We start from the raw sequence: 17,343 nt of genomic DNA, 5'->3' as shown, positions 1-17,343 counted from the left end.
CTGTGGCACCTACACCAATTGAAGTAGAAGCTTATGATAGTGATCATGAAACTTCGGATCAAGTCACTACCGTACCTCGTAGGGTGACAAGGATGCATACTACTTTAGAGTGGTACAGTAATCCTGTCTTGAAGGTCATGTTGCTAGACAACAATGAACCTATGAGCTATGGAGAAGCGATGGTGGGCCCAAATTCCGACAAATGGTTTGAAGCCATGAAATCCGAGATAGGATCCATATATCAGAACAAAGCATGGACTTTGGTGGACTTGCCCGATGATCGGCAAGCCATTAAGATAAATAGATCTTTAAGAAGAAGACGGACGTGGACGGTGATGTCACCGTCTATGAAGCTCGACTTGTGGCGAAGAGTTTTTTTTCACAAGTTCAAGGAGTTGACTACGATGAGATTTTCTCATCCGTAGCGATGCTTAAGTCCGTCGGAATCATGTTAGCACAAGCTGCATTTATGAAATCTGGCAGATGGATGTCAAAACGAGTTTTCCTTACCATTCTTCATAAGGAAAGGTTGTATGTGATACAATCCGAAAGTTTTTGTCGATCCTAAGGATGCTAAAAGGTATGCTGGCTCCAGCGATCCTTCTAAGGGCTGGAGTAAGCATCTCGGAGTTGGAATATGTACTTTGATAAGATGATCAAAGATTTTGGGTTTATACAAAAGTTTATGAGAAACTTGTATTTCCAAAGAAGTGAGTGGGAGCACTATAGAATTTCTGATGAGTATATGTTATTGACATATTGTTGATCAGAAATGATGTGGAATTTCTGGAAAGCATATAGGGTTATTTGAAAAGTGTTTTTTCAATGGAAAACTTGGATTAGGCTACTTGAACAATAAGCATCAAGATCTATAAGATAGATCAAAATGCTTAATAGTACTTTCAAATAAGCACGTACCTTGACATGATCTTGAAGGTGTTCAAGATGGATCAGTCAAGAAGGAGTTCTTGCCTGAGTTGAAAGGTATGAAGTTAAGACTTAAAGCTCGACCACAGCAGAAAGGACGAAGGTCGTCCCCTATGTTTCAGACGTAGGCTCTATAGTATGCTATGCTGTGTACCGCACTGGAAGTGTGCCTCGCCATGAGTCAGTCAAGGGGTACAAGAATGATCCAGGAATGGATCATTGGACAGCGGTCAAAATTGTCCTTGAAGTAAATAAGGACATGTTTCTCGATTATGGAGGTGATAAAGAGTTTGGCGTAAAGGGTTACGTCGATGCAAGCTTTAACACCTATCCGAGTGACTCTGAGTAGCAAACTGGATACATATAGTGAAGCAACCATTTGGAATAGCTCCAAGTGGAGCGTGGAAGCAGCATTTACAATATGACCTAAAAATTTGCAAAGCACACACGGATCTGAAAGGTTCAGACCCGTTGACTAAAACCTCTCTCACAAGCAAAACATGATCAAACCCCAGAACTCATTTGATGATGTTGGTCACATGGCGATGTGACCTGTGAGTGTTAATCACATGGCGATGTGAACTAGATTATTGACTCTAGTGCAAGTGGGAGACTGTTGGAAATATGCCCTAGAGGCAATAATAAAAGTATTATTATATTTCCTTGTTCATGATAATTGTCTTTTATTCATGCTATAACTGTATTATCCGGAAATCGTAATACACGTGTGAATACATAGACCACAATATGTCCCTAGTGAGCCTCTAGTTGACTAGCTCGTTGTGATCAACAGATAGTCATGGTTTCCTGGCTATGGACATTGGATGTCGTTGATAACGGGATCACATCATTAGGAGAATGATGTGATGGACAAGACCCAATCCTAAGCATAGCACAAAGATCGTGTAGTTCGTTTGCTAGAGCTTTTCCAATGTCAAGTATCTCTTCCTTAGACCATGAGATCGTGTAACTCCCGGATACCGTAGGAGTGCTTTGGGTGTATCAAACGTCACAACGTAACTGGGTGAATATAAAGGTGCATTACAGGTATCTCCGAAAGTGTCTTTTGGGTTGACACGGATCGAGACTGGGATTTGTCACTCCGTGTAAACGGAGAGGTATATCTGGGCCCACTCGGTAGGACATCATCATAATGTGCACAGTGTGACCAAGGGGTTGATTACGGGATGATGTGTTACGGAACGAGTAAAAGAGACTTGCCGGTAACGAGATTGAACAAGGTATCGGTATACCGACGATCGAATCTCGGGCAAGTAAAATACCGCTAGACAAAGGGAATTGTATACGGGATCGACTGAGTCCTTGACATCGTGGTTCATCCGATGAGATCATCGTGGAACATGTGGGAGCCAACATGGGTATCCAGATCCCGCTGTTGGTTATTGATCGGAGAACGTCTCGGTCATGTCTACATGTCTCCCGAACCCGTAGGGTCTACACACTTAAGGTTCGATGACGCTAGGGTTATAAAGGAAGCTTGTATGTGGTTACCGAATGTTGTTCGGAGTCTCGGATGAGATCCCGGACGTCACGAGGAGTTCCGGAATGGTCCGGAGGTAAAGATTTATATATGGGAAGTCCTGTTTTGGTCACCGGAAAAGTTCCGGGTTTTATCGGTAACGTACCGGGACCACCGGGAGGGTCCCGGGGGTCCACCAAGTGGGGCCACCGGCCCCAGAGGGCTGCATGGGCCAAGTGTGAGAGGGGACCAGCCCCAGGTGGGCTGGTGCGCCCTCCCACCAAGGCCCAAGGCGCCTAGGGTTTGGGGAGGGGGCGCCCCACCTTGCTTGGGGGGCAAGTTTCCCCCTCTCCACCCCTTGGCCGCCCCCCAGATGGGATCTAGGGCTGGCCGCCGCCCCCTAGGGTGGAAACCTAGGTGGGGGCGCAGCCCCCTCTCCCCCTATATATATTGGAGGCATAGGAGCAGCCCAACACATGAGTTTCTTCTCCTGTTGGCGCAGCCATACCTCTCTCCCTTCTCCTCATATCTCGCGGTGCTTGGCGAAGCCCTGCTGGACTACCACGCTCCTCCATCACCACCACGCCGTTGTGCTGCTGCTGGTTGGAGTCTTCCTCAACCTCTCCCTCTCTCCTTGCTGGATCAAGGCGTGGGAGACGTCATCGGGCTGTACGTGTGTTGAACGCGGAGGTGCCGTCCGTTCGGCACTAGGATCTCCGGTGATTTGGATCATGACGAGTACGACTCCTTCAACCCCGTTCTCTTGAACGCTTCCGCTTAGCGATCTACAAGGGTATGTAGATGCACTCTCCTTCCCCTCGTTGCTAGTCTCTCCATGGATAGATATTGGTGACTCGTAAGAAAATTTTGAATTTCTGCTACGTTCCCCAACAGCCGCTCCCCTCCCCATGGACTGGTCCGAATTGGACTAGGGAGGGGGGGCGCCCCCTTCCTTCTTTCTCCTTTTTCCTTCCCTTCTCCTACTCCCAAAAGGAAAGGAGGAGTCCTACTCCCGGTGGGAGTAGGACTCCCCCCTTGGCGCACCCTCCTCCGAGGCCGGCCGCCTCCCCCCTTGATCCTTTATATACGGTGGCAGGGGGGCACCTCTAGACACACAAGTTGATCTGTTGATCTCTCCTAGCCGTGTGCGGTGCCCCCCTCCACCATATTCCACCTCGGTAATATCGTAGTGGTTCTTAGGCGAAGCCCTGCGTCGGTAGCATCATCAACACCGTCATCACGCCGTCGTGCTGACGGAACTCTCCCTCGACACTCGGCTGGATCGGAGTTCGAGGGACGTCATCGAGCTGAACGTGTGCTAGAACTCGGAGGTTCCGTACTTTTTGTGCTTGATCGGTCGGGCCATGAAGACGTACGACTACATCATTGTTCTAACGCTTCCGCTTTTGGTCTATGAGGGTACGTGGACAACACTCTCCCCCTCTCGTTGCTATGCATCACCATGATCTTGCGTGTGCGTAGGAAATTTTTGGAAATTACTATGTTCCCCAACAGTGGCATCCGAGCCTGGTTTTATGCGTAGATGTTATATGCACAAGTAGAGCACAAGTGGGTTGTGGATGATACAAGTCATACTGCTTACCAGCATGTCATACTTTGGTTCGGCGGTATTGTTGGATGAAGCGGCCCGGACCGACATTACGCGTACGCTTACGCGAGACTGGTTTTACCGCCGTGCTTTGCACACAGGTGACTAGCGGGTGTCAGTTTCTCCAACTTTAGTTGAACCGAGTGTGACTACGCCCGGTCCTTGAGAAGGTTAAAACAACACTAACTTGACGAACTATCGTTGTGGTTTCGATGCGTAGGTAAGAACGGTTCTTGCTCAGCCCGTAGCAGCCACGTAAAACTTGCAACAACAAAGTAGAGGACGTCTAACTTGTTTTTGCAGGGCATGTTGTGATGTGATATGGTCAAGACATGATGAGATATAAGTTGTTGTATGAGATGATCATGTTTTGTTGAAGTTATCGGCAACTGGCAGAAACCTTATCGTTGTCTCTTTATTGCATAAGATGCAAGCACCAAATAATTGCTTTACTTTATCGCTATGCGATAGCAATAGTTGCAAGAGCAATAGTTGGTGAGACGACCATGTGACGACACATTGATATAGATCAAGATGATGGAGATCATGGTGTCATGCCGGTGACGATGGAGATCATGACAGTACTTTGGAGATGGAGATCAAAGGCGCAAGATGATCATGGCCATATCATGTCACATATTTTGATTGCATATGATGTTTATCTTTTATACATCTTATTTTTCTTAGTTCGACGGTAGCTTTATAAGATGATCTCTCACTAAATTTCAAGATATAAGTGTTCTCCCTGAGTATGCGCCGTTGCAAAAGTTCTTCGTGCTGAGACACCACGTGATGATCGGGTGTGATAGGCTCTACGTTCAAATACAACGGGTGCAAAACAGTTGCACACGCGGAATACTCAGGTTAAACTTGACGAGCCTAGCATATACAGATATGGCCTCGGAACACTGAGACCGAAAGGTCGAGCGTGAATCATATAGTAGATATGATCAACATAATGATGTTCACCATTGAAAACTACTCCATCTCACGTAATGATCGGACATGGTTTAGTTGATTTGGATCACGTGATCACTTAGATGATTAGAGGGATGTCTATCTAAGTGGGAGTTCTTAAGTAATATGATTAATTGAACTTTAATTTATCATGAACTTAGTCCTGATAGTATTTTGCAAATTATGTTGTAGATCAATAGCTCGCATTGTTGCTTCCCTATGTTTATTTTTGATATGTTCCTAGGGAAAAACTATGTTGAAATATATTAGTAGCAATGATGTGGATTAGGTCCGTGATCTGAGGTTTATCCTGATTGCTGCACAGAAGAATTATGTCCTTGATGCACCGCTAGGTGACAGACCTATTGCAGGAGTAGATGCAGACGTTATGAACGTTTGGCTAGCTCAATATGATGACTACTTGATAGTTTAGTGCACCATGCTTAACGGCTTAGAATCGGGACTTCAAAGACGTTTTGAACGTTATGGACCATATGAGATGTTCCAGGAGTTGAAGTTAATATTTGAAGCAAATGCCCGAGTTGAGAGATATGAAGTCTCCAACAAGTTCTATAGCTAAAAGATGGAGGAGAATTGCTCAACTAGTGAGCATGTGCTCAGATTGTCTGGGTACTACAATCGCTTGAATCAAGTGGGAGTTAATCTTCCAGATAAGCTAGTGATTGACAGAGTTCTCTAGTCACCATCACCAACTTACTAGAACTTCGTGATGAACTATAGTATGCAAGGGATGACGAAAACGATTCCCGAGCTCTTCATGATGTTGAAATCGACGAAGGTAGAAATCAAGAAAAAAGCATCAAGTGTTGATGACTGACAAGACCACTAGTTTCAAGAAAAGGGCAAAGGGAAAGAAAGGGAACTTCAAGTAGAATGACAAGCAAGTTGCCACTCCCGTGAAGAAGCCCAAAGCTGGACCAAAGCCTGAAACTGAGTGCTTACACTGCAAAGGAAATGGTCACTGGAAGCGGAAATGCCCTGAATATTTGGTGGATAAGAAGGATGGCAAAGTGAACAAGGGTATATTTGATATACAGGTTATTCATGTGTGCCTTACTAGTATTTATAGTAGCCCCTGAGTATTTGATACTTGTTTGATTGTTAAGATTAGTAACTCGAAATAGGAGTTACAGAATAAACAGATACTAGTTGAAGGGGAAGTGACGATGAGTGTTGGAAGTAGTTCCAAGATTGATATGATCATCATCACACACTCCCTATACTTTCGGGATTAGTGTTAAACCTAAATAAATTTTATTTGGCGTTTGCGTTGAGCATGAATATGATTTGATCATGTTTATTGCAATACGGTTATTCATTTAAAGTCAGAGAATAATTGTGGTTCTGTTTACATGAATAAAACCTTCAATGGTCATACACCCAATGAAAATAGTTTGTTGGATCTCGATCGTACTGATACACATATTCATAATATTGATGCCAAAAGATGCAAAGTTGATAATGATAGTGCAACATATTTGTGGCACTGCCGTTTGGGTCATATCGGTGTAAAGTGCATGAAGAAACTCCATAAAAATGAACTTTTGGAATCACTTGATTATGAATCATTTGATGCTTGTGAACCATGCCTTTTTGGGCAAGATGACTAAAACTCAGTTCTCCGAAACAATGAAACGAGCTACTGACTTATTGGTAATAATACTTACCGATGTATGCGATCCAATGAGTGTTGATGCTCGTGGCAAGTATCGTTATTTTTTGACCTTCACAGATGATTTGACCAGATATGGGTATATCTACTTAATGAAACACAAGTCTGAAACATTTGAAAAGTTCAAAGAATTTTAGAGTGAAGTGGAGAATCATCGTAACAAGAAAATAAAGTTTCTACGATCTGATCGTGGAGGAGAATATTTGAGTTACGAATTTGGCCTTCATATAAAACAATGTGGAATAGTTTCACAGCTCACGCCACATGGAACACCACAGCGTAATGGTGTTTCCAAATGTCATAACCGCACTTTATTAGATATGGTGCGATCTATGATGTATCTTACCGATTTACCACTATCGTTTTGGGGTTATGCATTAGAGACAGCTGCATTCACGTTAAATAGAGCACCATCTAAATCCATTGAGACGACACCGTATGAACTATGGTTTAGCAAGAAACCAAAGTTGTCGTTTCTTAAAATTTGGGGCTACGATGCTTATGTGAAAAAGGTTTTCAACCTGATAAGCTCGAACCCAAATCAGAGAAGTGTGTCTTCATAGAATGCCCAAAGGAAACTGTTGGGTACACCTTCTATCACAAATCCGAAGGCAAAATATTCGTTGCTAAAATGGATCCTTTCAAGAGAAGGAGTTTCTCTCGAAAGAAGTGAGTGGGAGGAAAGTAGAACTTGATGAGGTAATTGTACCTGCTCCCTTATTGGAAAGTAGTTCATCACAGAAATCAGTTCCTGTGATTCCTACACCAATTAGTGAGGAAGCTAATGATAATGATCATGAAACTTCAGATCAAGTTACTACCAAATCTCGTAGGTCAACTAGAGTAAGATCCGCACCAGAGTGGTACGGTAATCCTATTATGGAGGTCATGTTACTTGACCATGGCGAACCTACGAACTATGAGGAAGCGATGATGAGCCCAGATTCCGCGAAATGGCTTAAGGTTATGAAATCTGAGATAGGATCCATGTATGAGAACAAAGTATGGACTTTGGTTGACTTGCCCAATGATCGGCAAACCATAGAAAATAAATGGATCTTCAAGAGGAAGACGGACGCTGATAGTTGTGTTACTATCTACAAAGCTCGACTTGTTGCAAAAGGTTTTCGACAAGTTCAAGTTGTTGACTACAATGAGATTTTCTCAACTGTAGCGATGCTTAAAGTCTGTCCGAATCATGTTAGCAATTGCCACATTTTATGAAATCTGGCAAATGGATGTCAAAACTACATTCCTTAATGGTTTTCTTAAAGAAGAGTTGTAGATGATGCAACCAGAAGGTTTTGTCAATCCTAAAGGTGCTAACAAAATGTGCAAGCTCCAGCGATCCATCTATGGACTAGTGCAAGTATCTCAGAGTTGGAATATACACTTTGATAAGTTGATCAAAGCATATAGTTTTATACGGACTTGCGGTGAAGCCTGTATTTACAATAAAGTGAGTGGGAGCACTACAGCCTTTCTGATAAGTATAAGTGATTGACATATTGTTGATCAGAAATGATGTAGAATTTTTTTCTGGAAAGCATAAAGGAGTGTTTGAAAGGAGTTCTTTAAAAGAAATACCTCAGTAAAGCTACTTACATATTGAGCATCAAGATCTATTGAGATAGATCAAGACGCTTGATAAGATTTTCAATGAGTACATACCTTGACAAGATTTTGAAGTAGTTCAAAATGGAATAGTCAAAAGAAAGAGTTCTTGCCTGTGTTGCAAAGGTGTGAAATTGAGTAAGACTTAAATCCCGACCACGATAGAAAATAGAAAGAGAATGAAAGTCATTCCCTATGCCTCAATCATAGGTTCTATAAAAGTATGCCATGCTATGGACTAGACCTATTGTATACTCTGCCCTGGTTTGGCAAGGGAGTACAATAGTGATCTAGGAGTAGATCACTGGACATTGGTCAAAATTATCCTTAGAGGAATAAGGATATGTTTCTCGATTATGGAGGTGAAAAGAGGTTCATCGTAAAGGGTTATGTCGATGCAAGATTTGACACTGATCCAGATGACTCTAAGTCTCAATCTGGATACATATTGAAAGTGGGAGCAATTAGCTAGAGTAGCTCTGTGCAGGGCATTGTTGACATAGAAATTTGCAAAATACATTCGGATCTGAATTTGGCAGACCCGTTGACTAAGCTTCTCTCACGAGCAAAACATGATCATACCTTAGTACTCTTTGGGTGTTAATCACATAGCGTTGTGAACTAGATTACTGACTCTAGTAAACCCTTCAGGTGCTGGTCACATGAAGATGTGAACTATGGGTGTTATGTTGGAAATATGCCCTAGAGGCAATAATAAAAGTATTATTATATTTCCTTGTTCATGATAATTGTCTTTTATTCATGCTATAACTGTATTATCCGGAAATCGTAATACACGTGTGAATACATAGACTACAATATGTCCCTAGTGAGCCTCTAGTTGACTAGCTCGTTGTGATCAACAGATAGTCATGGTTTCCTGGCTATGGACATTGGATGTCGTTGATAACGGGATCACATCATTAGGAGAATGATGTGATGGACAAGACCCAATCCTAAGCCTAGCACAGAGATCGTGTAGTTTGTATGCTAAAGCTTTTCTAATGTCAAGTATCTTTTCCTTAGACCATGAGATTGTGCAACTCCCGGATACCGTAGGAATGCTTTGGGTGTACCAAACGTCACAACGTAACTGGGTGGCTATAAAGGTGCACTACAGGTATCTCCGAAAGTGTCTGTTGGGTTGGCACGAATCGAGACTGGGATTTGTCACTCCGTGTAAACGGAGAGGTATCTCTGGGCCCACTCGGTAGGACATCATCATAATGTGCACAATGTGACCAAGGGGTTGATCACGGGATGATGTGTTACGGAACGAGTAAAGAGACTTGCCGGTAACGAGATTGAACAAGGTATCGGTATACCGACGATCGAATCTCGGGCAAATAAAATATCGCTAGACAAAGGGAATTGTATACGGGATCGATTGAGTCCTTGACATCGTGGTTCATCCGATGAGATCATCGTGGAACATGTGGGAGCCAACATGGGTATCCATATCCCGATGTTGGTTATTGACCGGAGAACGTCTCGGTCATGTCTACATGTCTCCCGAACCCGTAGGGTCTACACACTTAAGGTTCGATGACGCTAGGGTTATAAAGGAAGCTTGTATGTGGTTACCGAATGTTGTTCGGAGTCCCGGATGAGATCCCAGACATCACGAGAAGTTCCGGAATGGTCCGGAGGTAAAGATTTATATATGGGAAGTCCTGTTTTGGTCACCGGAAAAGTTTCGGGTTTTATCGGTAACGTACCGGGACCACCGGGAGGGTCCCGGGGGTCCACCAAGTGGGGCCACCTACCCCGGAGGGCTGCATGGGCCATGTGTGGGAGGGAACCAGCCCCAGGTGGGCTGGTGCGCCCCCCACAAGGGGCCCAAGGCGCAGGGGAGAGTGGGAGGGGGCAAACCCTAGGGCAGATGGGCCCTAAGGCCCACCCCAGGCGCGCCTCCCCTCTCTCCCCCTCTGGCCGCCACCCAGATGGGATCTGGGGGCTGCCGCCACCCCTGGGGAGGGAACCCTAGAGGGGGCGCAGCCCCCTCCCCTCCCCCTATAAATACTAGAGGATTGGGGGCTGCCCAACACACGAGAATCTCTCCCTTCTCCCCTTGGTGCAGCCCTACCTCTCTCCCTTCTCCTCATATCTCGCGGTGCTTGGCGAAGCCCTGCTAGACTGCCATGCTCCTCCATCACCACCACGCCGTTGTGCTGCTGCTGGTTGGAGTCTTCCTCAACCTCTCCCTCTCCCTTGCTGGATCAAGGCGTGGGAGACGTCACCGGGCTGTACGTGTGTTGAACGCGGAGGTGCCGTCCGTTCGGCACTAGGATCTCCGGTGATTTGGATCACGACGAGTACGACTCCTTCAACCCCGTTCTCTTGAACGCTTCCGCTTAGCGATCTACAAGGGTATGTAGATGCACTCTCCTTCCCCTCGTTGCTGGTTTCTCCATAGATAGATCTTGGTGACACGTAGGAAAATTTTGAATTTCTGCTACGTTCCCCAACATGTTAATCACATGCAAATGTGAATATCAGTGTTAAATCACATGGTGATGTGAACTAGATTATTGACTCTAGTGCAAGTGGGAGACTGAAAGAAATATGCCCTAGAGGCAATAATAAAGTTATTATTTATTTCCTTATTTCACGATAAATTTTTCTTATTCATGCTAGAATTGTATTAACCGGAAACATAATACATGTGTGAATACATAGACAAACATAGTGTCACTAGTATGCCTCTACTTGACTAGCTCATTGAATCAAAGATGGTTAAGTTTCCTAGCCATAGACATGAGTTGTCATTTGATTAACGGGATCACATCATTACAGAATGATGTGATTGACTTGACCCATTCCGTTAGCTTAGCACTTGATAGTTTAGTATGTTGCTATTGCTTTCTTCATGACTTATACATGTTCCTATGACTATGAGATTATGCAACTCCCGTTTACCGGAGGAACACTTTGTGTGCTACCAAACATCACAACGTAACTGGGTGATTATAAAGGAGCTCTACAGGTGTCTCCGAAGGTACATGTTGAGTTGGCGTATTTCGAGATTAGGATTTGTCACTCCGATTGTCAGAGAGGTATCTCTGGTCCCACTCGGTAATGCACATCACTATAAGCCTTGCAAGCATTGTAACTAATGAGTTAGTTGCGGGATGATGTATTACGGAATGAGTAAATATACTTGCCGGCAACGAAATTGAGCTAGGTATTGAGATACCGACGATCAAATCTCGGGTAAGTAACATACCGATGACAAAGGGAACAACGTATGTTGTTATGCGGTTTGACCGATAAAGATTTTCGTAGAATATGTAGGAGCCAATATAAGCATCCAGGTTCTGCTATTGGTTATTGACCGGAGACGTGTCTCAGTCATGTCTACATTGTTCTCGAACCCGTAGGGTCCGCACGCTTAAAGTTTGGTAAAGATTTATATTATGAGTTTATGTGTTTTGATGTACCAAAGAAGTTCGGAGTCCCGGATGAGATCGGGGACATGACGAGGAGTCTCAAAATGGTCGATACGTAAAGATCGATATATTGGACGACTATATTCGGACTTCGGAAAGGTTCCGAGTGATTCAGGTATTTTTTGAAGTACCGGAGAGTTACGGGAATTCGTATTGGGCCTTAATGGGCCATACGGGAAAGGAGAGAAAGGCCTCAAAGGGTGGCCGCTCCCCTCCCCATGGACTGGTCCGAATTGGACTAGGGAGGGGGCGCCCCCTTCCTTCTTTCTCCTTTTTCCTTCCCTTCTCCTACTCCCACAAGGAAAGGAGGAGTCTTACTCCCGGTGGGAGTAGGACTCCCCCCTTGGCGCATCCTCCTCCTAGGCCGGCCGCCTCCCCCCTTGCTCCTTTATATACGGTGGCAGGGGGGAACCTCTAGACACACAAGTTGATCTGTTGATCTCTCCTAGCCGTGTGCGGTGCCCCCCTCCACCATATTCCACCTCGGTAATATCATAGTGGTGCTTAGGCGAAACCCTGCGTCGTTAGCATCATCAACACCGTCATCACGCCATCGTCCTAACGGAACTCTCCCTCGACACTCGGCTGGATCTGAGTTCGAGGGACGTCATCGAGCTGACCGTGTACTAGAACTCGGAGGTGCCGTACTTTCGGTGCTTGATCGGTCGGGCCGTGAAGACGTACGACTACATCAACCGCGTTGTTCTAACGCTTCCGCTTTCGGTCTACGAGGATACGTGGACAACACTCTCCCCCTCTCGTTGTATGCATCACCATGATCTTGCGTGTGCGTAGGAATTTTTTTGAAATTACTAAGTTCCCCAAGAGTCTGTCCCACATATATATTGGTAAAAATGTATGCACTACATAGGTTTCTTTATCAGATGTCCATATGCTATTTGTAATGGAAGCTTGCTGTCCCCTTACCATCTATTTTCCTAGTATGAGAGGATGTCAGATTGAGTTATTCATTTCCGCTACTTCCTAATTGTACCCGAGATAAACTCGAGGTGCTTTGAAGATTTGTTTTGTCTATTTTCATTTCTTGATTTTTTGTGAAAAGTGCCTCCATGGGATTAGCGAGGTGTATTTATGCTCACCCCTTTTTAGTGTTTGGTAAAGCCGATGGACTGCAAACATTATGTACCCTATATGGTCGCCTTTTGCCTTTTTAGTGCATAATGTGTCATGACAGGTTCTTTTCCTGGAGGTATCGAGTTACTTTGCCAATCAAGGATAGCCAATGATCCATTCTTTAAAAATAATATAATTAGATGCTTGTTCGGCTAGATGCTTGATGTTTCCCTTCAATCAGAAAATTGTGCTAGATGCTTGATGTTTCTCTTTAATCAGAAAATAGCGTATAACAAACATTTCTAAGAAATTCGTATCAATGAGAAAGCCAAGGGATATGCTGAACCTCAAGATCTGTTCTGGGCCTGACACGTTTAGAAACTTGCATTGATGTCAAAGGAACCTAAAGAATTATTTGCTGCTACATGTCAAGATCCTTTCTCGTAACTCCGACATGACTACCACAATATTTTATGGGAGGATGGGAGGATATCTTTTGCAGGATGAGCTCATTATCAAAATCACTACTTGAAGTGGTTCTGAACTAACCGAAGAGAGCTTGCTTGCCCTTTAACGGTACATGCTTCAAAATAATATTTGTTGCTGTAATGTAGAAGGTAAAAGGGAATAAAATGATCTCTTCCAAATGCTTCAGAATACATGCTTTAGAACATCGATTATTAGCTATAACGTCTCTCTTTGCTTTGCTAGAATATCTCTTCACATTGATGCATAAGCTGTGCCAAAACAGATACTCGAGCTCATGAATGTTGAGAAACTCATTAGGGAAAATGTTGCAAGTCACCTACAGGCAAGCCACTTAATTTACTTTCTTGTAGTTATCAGTAAATCAGTACCATGTGGTCTTTCTTCTTAAAATATAGAGGAGGGTAATCATATATTGTTTGTTTGGTATTTGTCTATAGTTATTATTTCATAAAGGCCTATGTTTGACCTTCTGTTATATCAGGACATCTTGGTTCTAAATGCATTCTCTGTTTGTTCTATCTTTCCCTGTTTTGTCATCTTCAGTATTTTTTGTTTCTTCATACGTGCATTTTTATCGTCCCAGCCATCCATTGGCCTGACGGGCACGCCAAGGCACACATTTAATTATCAGAAGATGGTTCTGTTTTTATGGGCCTGCATTTGTAATGGTTCATTAAGGTCACCATTGAGCCGCCTTCTGTACTTTAGAGACGTATTGTGCGGCTACACGTTTGTGTTTTTTTATCCATTCATCCATTGCAGTGTAAATTCAAGTTCTTGGATTTTTATTTCTTGTTTCTTCTTTTTGGTGAGCAAATTGGCTAATTGAGCTATTTTCCTCTTGGTTTGTTGCAGCAATTGGGAAGGATCGTCCTGTATTATCTATCATGGTTATTAGCTAGCAAGAGTGATGCCACAAGTGGATCTTCCCAGTAAATTTGTTAATTACTTCCTTGCAAGAATGAGTTGAGTTTGGTTTCTAATCCCTCAAGTCTATTCAAGATTGCCCATTTTTTTAGTTACATACAAATATGCACCTTGATTGCTATGCATATCACGTAGGTAATTCCATCTCTTTTTGTTGATGCTTTATCTTGCTTGGATCATATATGCTTCTGTATAACACTGACTCAAGTGGACAATTATAAATTTACTGCATGCATATAAGCTTTCTATACATAGATAACTAGAGCATTATAAAGTAGTGTGTCATGTTCTAAAATGAAGAGAAAGTTAAGAACTTTGTAATTACATAGTAATCATGGCTAGATCATAGAGGTTAGAGATGTACAAATGATTGATTAAAAATATATATTTATATTTGCAACAACACAATGGATCATGCCAGGTAAATATTTTTGTAGAATATAAGTTAGGTTTAGAACTTTTGACCACGACAGCTGAAAAACCAAAGTAAATCCATCATATATATTCGGTATAATGTATATTTAGATATTCATGGCGCTGCATAAGCTTGATTCAGTCCCCTGGGAGCACTAGCTGCTCGTGTATACATGTATTTCTTGATTCTAATAAGATGCAGTCAATCTTTGAAAATACAGTAAGCACCTATCATGAAATTTAGAACTGGTGTGATGTGTCCCTATGTTAATAACTATCATGCTTGCATAGCTGGTTGATTTATTTGATTATAATCAAACTGGACCGTCATAATTTTAAGATCGTGATTATTCAGATGAAAAATGATCAAAGAAATACATGTACCAAAGTCACATCTGTTTAGATCATGATTAGGCATACAATTGCTCCTTCAAATTATTGTGATATTGTAGTGCTCTTTAGTCTAATAAATTATGTATTGTGGTGATGCACCTCCTTTTCTCTTCTTTCCTGGACATATACTCTGCATGGGAAGTTACCTATTGCCCGCTACACCTTTCTATGAACTTTTGTTAATAATCTGCCTATAATTATAAAAAAATGCATGAATGTATATAGCTTTGCACCAGGACACTTTACTTTTGCTATGACCTGTCATTTTTGTGAGCTGTTGACGATTTTGGCATTGATGTTCTCATGCAAGTCATCTTATCTTTGCAAGCCTACTGATAGAATACACTCAAGATAGGGCACCACATGTCACTCCTATGTTTATAAGCTTATAGAAGCAAACATTTTCATTATCTTTGGCACTTATATTGTCATGATATTAACTTGTATAGCAGAGTTTTAAAATCAGAATGGGGCAATAAATGTGTCTACTATGACAAAGTGAAGACAAAACGAATGCATCGAGTTACTAATGCAGTGGTTTTCAAGGTTGGACATTGATATCAACTATGATTATTTAATAGAGAAATTCTGTTCATATGAAGCGAAAGAAAAGCATGCAGTACCTTACATTGACAGTGCTTATTAGGCCATTGTGGTACTTCAAATTCTGATAAAGAATATATTTCATGACCGAGATTTGGGATTTGGAGAATCTCAATTCTGATATGTACATGCATCTCCTTTTATTTTGTCACGCTACTGAATGTTCTGATATGGGACTACTTACTCTGTGTATCTCTTATATATAATAAAATTGTCTATATGTAAACTTTTCCTATTTTAATTCTATTATGTTGTTGATGACGAATGGTTCTGGAATTTGGAGATTAACATTTCATAATCTCATGTGCTAAATTGGATGCTACCTTGCTTCCAGCTTTTATAATCTCATGAGCCTGTTGAACTCAATGATGTTATTCTTCTGGACAGAGTAAATGTTTCTTCTTACCCTTGAACACTATAATCGGTTGCTCTGTTACATGTGTTAAACTTGCCTTCATACTAATGCATCATGTCGTTTGATCTTTCACGGCTTACAATATCGTTGGGTCCGGCACCCTCGCGCCAAGGTGCGTTGCCGATCTAGTAACTACTAAGCTCCGTAGAAAGGAAGCCTCGCCCTGCATTAAAATTGGGCCATGCTTGGGGCACGGCGGTAAATGGACGGCCCGCTTGTGTATAGTCGTTGCGTCCACTTGCAGGTATACATATGTGTGTTTGGCCATTTGTATCTCAGTATCGGCGTTGGTATGATGTACGTTGTTGGGTGTGTGGAAGAGGGCGATGTTGATCTTGATTTTTTTTTTGTCATAACACATATGGGAAAGAACTGTCGTGCTGCTTCCATTGCATGCACCACTTTTTCTATTTCAGGCGGCTAACTTTTTTTAAAGAGTGTGGCATCAAGTGTCAGTCAAATGAGATAACATGTAAAAGGGAAAAAAATGATTTTTTTACACGAATCTCAATGTAAACTCTTATGAATCGACTGAGACTTAACGAAGCTAAGACTTCGCAAGATTGTTTTTTAAAATCTATATCTAATAATAAAGGGGCTATTACTTCTGACGGCACGTCACTGAAATTGTCCCTAACGTTGCTACTAATTACCCACTGTGCCATCCATAAATGAGAAAAAACGTTTTCGTAGTGTCCGCTCCGCCTTTGGTTCAAATAAAGTGACACCCTCGTTTATCACAAGCATACTTACCTACCCGTGCTCCCCCTTTTTTCTTTCTTTTCTTTTGGCTACACCGCCTCATCTTTAGTTAATAAGAAGTAATCCCCTCAAATAATACAATCATACATATATGCCTGACTGGGTGGAGCCTAACTCTTTCAACGGGGAGACCCAAGCTTGATTCTTGCTCGACCCGCTATTTCTCTCTGTTTAACTATTTTTTTAGATTAAAATATTTTTAAAATATTCATATCTTCAAATCCTAACTTCAAATCTAACATGTTATATATGAAAATTTCTTAAAAAAATATGTAGATTTCAAATATCCTATTATCTTGCATGTTAATCATTTCTAAAATTACATTTAAGATGCATCATAGTTTGAAGCTCTCACAAAAGCTATTATTTATTACCAGCTACCACATGCTACAGATAACAATAGATACATAAATCATGCTCTCTATTTTCATACAGTGCACAATAGCTAACCCCTATATGATGATGTTACTAAACAACTGATATGAACTTTATGTAAACCAATGGCATAACGTTGATTACCATATTGTTTGACATTGT

At 42.2% G+C, this 17,343-nt stretch overlaps 1 protein-coding gene across 1 annotated transcript in view; it reads left to right on the top strand.

The window, feature by feature from the left end:
• Positions 1-15,897, top strand: part of LOC119310760 (aspartate--tRNA ligase 2, cytoplasmic-like) — a 33,624-nt gene extending 17,727 nt beyond the window's left edge. Inside the window, exons 4-5 of the transcript XR_005150742.1 lie at positions 14,148-14,257; positions 15,476-15,897. The gene's annotated coding sequence lies outside the window, so the exon portion shown is untranslated. The remainder of the gene's footprint in view (positions 1-14,147; positions 14,258-15,475) is intronic.
• The last annotated feature ends 1,446 nt before the right edge of the window (positions 15,898-17,343 follow it).

The sequence above is a fragment of the Triticum dicoccoides genome, chromosome 5B (genome assembly GCF_002162155.2).
Source record: "Triticum dicoccoides isolate Atlit2015 ecotype Zavitan chromosome 5B, WEW_v2.0, whole genome shotgun sequence".
NCBI lineage: Eukaryota > Viridiplantae > Streptophyta > Magnoliopsida > Poales > Poaceae > Triticum > Triticum dicoccoides.
The sequence above is the reverse complement of the archived record's forward strand: the minus strand, read 5'-3'. Positions and strand labels throughout refer to the sequence as shown.